Raw genomic sequence first — 6,164 nt, forward strand, 5'->3', positions numbered from 1 at the left:
TTGAGATGCCTTTTAATGATACAAAGAAGCTAATTTCTACATTCGTATAACAAACACCTGCATAATATTAGTCATGAACCAGGATTAAAGTTTCCTAATCACCAATAAAAGGGGCTGTTGGTGGGAAAAGCTGTAGCGTTATATAACTAAAATAGAAATTTTGAAGACCTCATGTATTTTTTATTGCGTTTGGGAATCAATAAGAAATACAAGTTGTGACTTTCTTTATACATGTGATGTTCAAAGACTAATAAATATTTTAAATCAAACATCCTTACTTGAAGGGATTTAGTAAATTAATTTAGTACTTGTTGAAGAGGTGTGCAAATTTAACCTTTCAAATATTATAAGTAATATGCAAGTGGAAAATAATTTAGTTTTTTTGTTTATATTAAAAATTCACTTTCAACGATTCAATTACGAACAAACAAAACCTCATAAAGTCTGAATTTAACTTTTCTCTGAGTATGATGTTATTTGCCTTTGTTGTGTTCTTTTTGAACATTCATGTTTCATCATTTAATTTAGACTATAAGCAAATATTTTAAAGTAAGGATGCTTTTTTAAAAAATGCTGAATCAGAAAGAATGTTCTTTAATTTTTCTACTTTGTACTAATTTTCGTATAAATTTTCCTAAAGAGAGGTCAAGTCTGGGTTTTCACCTTTCAAACAACCATAGGGAAAAATTCGTGTTACACAAAATGCTCATTTATTTTCCAATTTTTTCTTGGAATGGCAATATGAAATCTTAAACAATAAATGTTTACAGATGATATCTAAATATATTCTAGTAGATCAACTGGTTGGTGATGTTTTAAAACTGATATTTTAACTATAATTTTCTTATCTGAAGACATTATCTGGTAATTTTAAAATTGCACTTTTATTACATTTTCTAATAATTATTATATATAATTTGATTTTATTTTCATATGTAAAAAGAAGCTATTTATAAAATTCTAAGTAATATTGGTCCAATTTTAATTGAAATCCAGCAGTGTTTCTACCAGTTTTAATGTCAATATTATTGAGAACCATAGGTAGCAGTGTTTCCTGAAACAATATTCAGAAAAACTTTAGAAAGCTGTAAACTTCTTTGTTGAGTATCATGATAGTGCTTTTCCACATTTTTTTTCTAAATAGGTTCACATAGACAGAAAAATAGACTTCCAAACAGTTTAAAAAATATATCTCCGTAAAATGCTACTTTTCTGATAAATTCACTACAACTATACATATTCATTGTTTTAAAGAAAAGGAAAAAAACCTCAGGGAGGTTTCATTTCATAGAAAAAGGCATGTGGGCATCACACATTGCTGTCTGAGGACAGTGCTGCATTTTGATTAGAACAAGAAGCTATAATTGGAGTGATAATCTTTTACACTGTTTTTAATTGTAATCAGTGCAGATGTTTGTAGCTTTATGATTAAGAAATGGTGCTTTACAATATGTACAGTTGATTTTTTAGGCCACAGACTGCTCAACTCGGTTCATCTGAAAACATTAATTTGATATTTAAAAGTACTGAAAAGTGAGAAATCCACAAGAATTAAAAAACAAACATCTACCATTTTTGATGGACTAAAATGTGTATGTTTTAATCTTACTAAGCTTATGTAGATAATTTTTTGTATCCTTTCTTCATGAAGTGAAATAAGGAACCTCCATCTCTGAGACTAAAGGAAAATTTGAATTATGGTTGAAAATAGCTTTGATAAATATTAAAGTCTTCATAGTTTAAGCATGATCTCTCCAAGGATAAGATAATTTGACTCATTCTTTAGGTATTAGAATGAAATGCAGATGAAAACAATTCTATATAAGCATTACATTTTGCATTTCTTTCATTGTGTCTATGTTTATCTTAAGATAGTCTCCCTGGAGATATAGCTGATAGATAGATAGATAGATAGATAGATAGGTAGGTAGGTAGATAGATAGATAGAGAGAGAGAGAGAGAGAGAGAGAGAGAGAGAGAGATAGATAGATAGATCTGAATTTTTCAATTTTTTTTCAGAATGTTTTTAATGGAATTAATAGAATTAATTAACTTTGGCATTTATATTATATACCCGAGGGAGGGTCTTTCTGTATTCTCTGGAGGAATGATTTGCAGTCTCATAAACACAAATCAAGGGAGTCCTTTCCTCCCTTTTATGTGTTGGAGTATATTTGGTGCACCGAAATCTCTTAATGAATGTCCTTGGTCAGGTGCTCTCTACCTAATGCTGCACTTAAATATTCTGGATGTTAGATACCTTTCTTTCACTTTTCCTGAGCTGTATTTCTCTTTTAGGTTACATAGCTAGGCTGCAGCAGTATCCCATTCTGTCTGCCTCTTAAATGAAACAGAGTAGAAAACCATGCCCCCACATAGAAGCATCTGCTTTATTAAAACAATACATGTGTTCAAGACTCAACAAGGCATTTTGAATCACAGTGAAGTTTAGAAATCAGCTGATTAATTTTCCACAAGAATCCTTGGGAGAATTTCCTTTTTTCCTTGTATCGAAAAACACATCAATTTAAACAGCAAACATCTGATTATAAGTGGTAGAAATGTTAGTGTATATGTGTAATATCTAAGACTAATCTGGTTAATGCCTAGAAAATTTATGGTAAAGAAACTTAGGAAGTATTTTACTTCATACAGTTTTAGACCCCAAATTCCTAACATAAGGATAATATTCTGTCTTCATTACAATAGCAATATAGAAATTGATTCATTGCTAGAGTGTTCACAAATTTTACAAAATAGCTGAAAATTATTATATGGCTAATAATGATCATTTAAATAATAATAGCTGCTACTCAATGCCATCTGCCACAATTTATACTTTTTATTGCTCATCTTTAGAATAATCTCACAAAATAGGAACTATTTATATTGTACACATAAGGAAACTGAGACTAAGAGAATTTGGATCACTTGCCTATCGTCACCAGTTATCAAATGGCAAAATAAATTCGAATCTATGTCTGCTTCATCCTACTACACGTCATTCCTCCATGCCATGCTCATCACTAATATGAGTCAGAAACTGTCCCATGTTCTTTATAAATATCCCTTGATTATAAAGCCTGTGTCTCTTCCTATATGCTTCTTAAATTGAATGAAATTTAGATGTGTAAGTAACAGTATATTTACAGTATCAACTTATTAGCCTTTATCAGGTATGTCAATAATCAAAGCATTCAATTTTGGTAGAAATCAGGGGTCACGATGCTAACAAACTGGATTTAATACAATATTAAACTCTAATGGATGAATTTGATAATTATTCTCTGATATATTCTGTATAATTATTCCATTTTATGGATTGTGGAATGGTGCCATTTTCTCTTTGTTCATATCTGCTGCTGCTTATCTCATTTGTCTAGAGAATTTTGCACATGACTCATTCTTCTTATTACTTTAAACATAAAACACAGCAGACATGGCATGCCTTGTTTAGCTCTGCCTCGCCTGACCAGACTTTCTTCAAAGTCCATACAACATTCACACTGACCTTTTGGGACTTTGTGGTAGTTTACCTCACTTGATTGGATTCCTCTGTCTTGGCACTGCTCAGCACTAATTTCTAACATATCAGTTTATGCAATAAACGTGTTATTTTATTTCACATATATGCTTGATATCTTAAGTAATATCCAAAATCTTTAAAGTGGAAGCAATTTTCATTTCTTTACATTTTCCATGATATCATTCTAAGGTACCTAGCAGAATGCTCCAAAGAGGAGCTACCCTGTTCAACAGTTAAGACTGAGCCAGGCAGATGGCAGCTCATCAAGTCCAGTTCCAATCTTAGAATAAGGAGCAACATGCCTTTCTATCATGTAAGTCAGTGGGCCAGCCGCGGTGGCTGACGCCTGTAATCCCAGCATTTGGGAGGCCAAGGGGGACAGATCATGAGGTCAGGAGTTCAAGACCAGCCTGACCAACATGGAGAAACCCTGTCTCCACTAGGGACACAAAAAATTAGCCAGGCATGGTGGCACATGCCTGTAACCCCAGCTACTCAGAAGACTGAGGTGGGAGAATCGCTTGAACCCGGGAGGCGGGGTTTGCAGTGAGCCGAGATCATGCCATTGTACTCCAGCCTCGGCGGCAGGGCGAGACTTCATCTCAAAAAAAAATAATAATAATAAAATAAAATAAAATATAAATAAATAAATAAATAAAATAAGTCACTCAGATATTGTGAAACAAGATGAGGTCAAGACTAATTCTCACAGAATATTATTTGTTTAACATTTTCAGGATTGGTCCAGAGTCTGATAACCTTATCCTGGGACCCTTTCTCCAGGTACAATATTATATTCATTTGGAAATTTTTAACCAGAGTTCATCTTAACCAGAGTCTATAGGTGAGAACAACATGAAGACCAGAATGAAAAGTTTTGCTGACGCTACAGTACAGTATAACTATTCCTATTCCTCCATCTTCCAGTGTTTTTAATAGAGAGTCTAGGAGGAAATGTTCTTAATTCAGCCACGCTTTTGTCAACTGAATATTTTCAATTTTAAGGCATTTTTGAGACAGTATACTTGAGAAATAGTTGCATATATAACTACACATTACATGGGTCAAAAAAACAGGCATAGATCATCTAGTTTGCAGCAACAAACTCGTAAATTCTAGGCCAGAACCCATTCTCGCATATGCTTTGTTTGGCCTGCCCAGTTTTCAAAAGCAGATTTTTTTTCTTAATTCAAAACCCAGGGCATTTCACATTTTTTAAAAACCTTGCTTCTCATGAAAAACCAGAAGGTTTTGTAACAGTGGGTTTTCTTTCTTGCAGGATAAAATCACCTGGGACTGAACATTTGCCATTCTCTTTAGACAGGGCATACTTTCTCCAATTTGCCCCAGTCCTCAGTACTTCTTAGAGAGATTTCTTCCAAGCCTACTTCAGGCATTCATTATCTGCCTTCTGTCTGTAAGCATGTAAGTGATTCCTGATTTAGTCCAAGCCCTGCATTTTAAACTATTAAAAGGAAAGCTGAGTCATTTATAGTGATGCATCCAAGCCCTGGGTGTTATCCACTGAATGACTAGATGCTTCAAAATGAGTTACTTTTAGACATTTCAAAAGGATTTTTAAGATAGTAAAAGCATTCTATTATAAATTTGCACATCCGTATGTATATAATTACTCAGATCAACTATAATATAATTTATTATACAAAATATCTTCCATATCACACTTTTCTAAAGGTTGGATAATAAAATGAGTAATATGTGTTTTCACTAGACACAAGGCGTTCTGTATATATAAGAGAAGAAAACAAAGAGTTTCAATGTAGACAGTTCTGCCTAGCCGAGAGAATCGGTTTCTCAAGCATATGGATGTATCCCTTTCTTCCTTGTCTTTCTGTCAGTTGATGCTGGAGTGTCTGATGGTGAGAAAGGATCAGTGCCCAAGAGATATGAAGAAGAGACACCCTAACATTGGCCCCAGCGCTGGAAACTTGTACTACTCCACATAGCTCCAAGAAGTATTAAAAGAACTAAGGGTCTAACCACTCCCAAGAACTGCCTTGTAATCTGAATCCTTGGAATTTTCTTGACCTACTTTGAGCTGAAGTTCTGACTCTGTATCAGGGAGAGATTCTTCACTAAATTGATCCTTTTCTTGAGAGTGAGCTAACCCAGTAAGCACTGAAATTCATTTAAAGGAAAAATTTGCATTAAAATTTCTTGTAATTTTGTATCATTTTTACATGAAAATGTATATTCCCTTCCACTCCACCCTACATGCACACACAGGGGCACTCACTTTGGGCAGTTTCTTTTTAATGTCTATCAGATTTACTCCAGGCAAACTGAGACAACATAGGAAGCCAGTTTCAGCATGGTAACAATAGCTCATAAGCCCACCTGCCACCATACACAGAAGCTTTTATCAAGACATAATAGAATGTTAGAGAACTAATTACAGTATCATTTTTCAAACATGACATTCTCTAGAAGTTCAGGTTAATTTAATCCCTCAATAAGTATTTTTCAAATGCAAACTTGATGAACAGCACTGATCTATGTGCTAAAGATGAGAGAACAAAAAATGCAAGATGAAAACCCTGCCCACCAGTCACTTACTGTCCAGTTAGAGAAAATTCGTGATGCAAAATTGTATATTAGTAACACAGGGATGTGGTTG

General features: G+C 33.7%; 1 long non-coding RNA gene across 1 annotated transcript; it reads left to right on the forward strand.

The window, feature by feature from the left end:
* Nucleotides 1-3,739: 3,739 nt before the first annotated feature.
* On the forward strand, nt 3,740-5,138 carry LOC105491918 (uncharacterized). Its single transcript, XR_011624266.1, has 3 exons — nt 3,740-3,839; nt 4,264-4,309; nt 4,806-5,138. It is a non-coding gene; the product is annotated as an uncharacterized lncRNA (long non-coding RNA).
* The last annotated feature ends 1,026 nt before the right edge of the window (nt 5,139-6,164 follow it).

The sequence above is a fragment of the Macaca nemestrina genome, chromosome 6, assembly GCF_043159975.1.
Source record: "Macaca nemestrina isolate mMacNem1 chromosome 6, mMacNem.hap1, whole genome shotgun sequence".
Taxonomy (NCBI): Eukaryota; Metazoa; Chordata; class Mammalia; order Primates; family Cercopithecidae; genus Macaca; species Macaca nemestrina.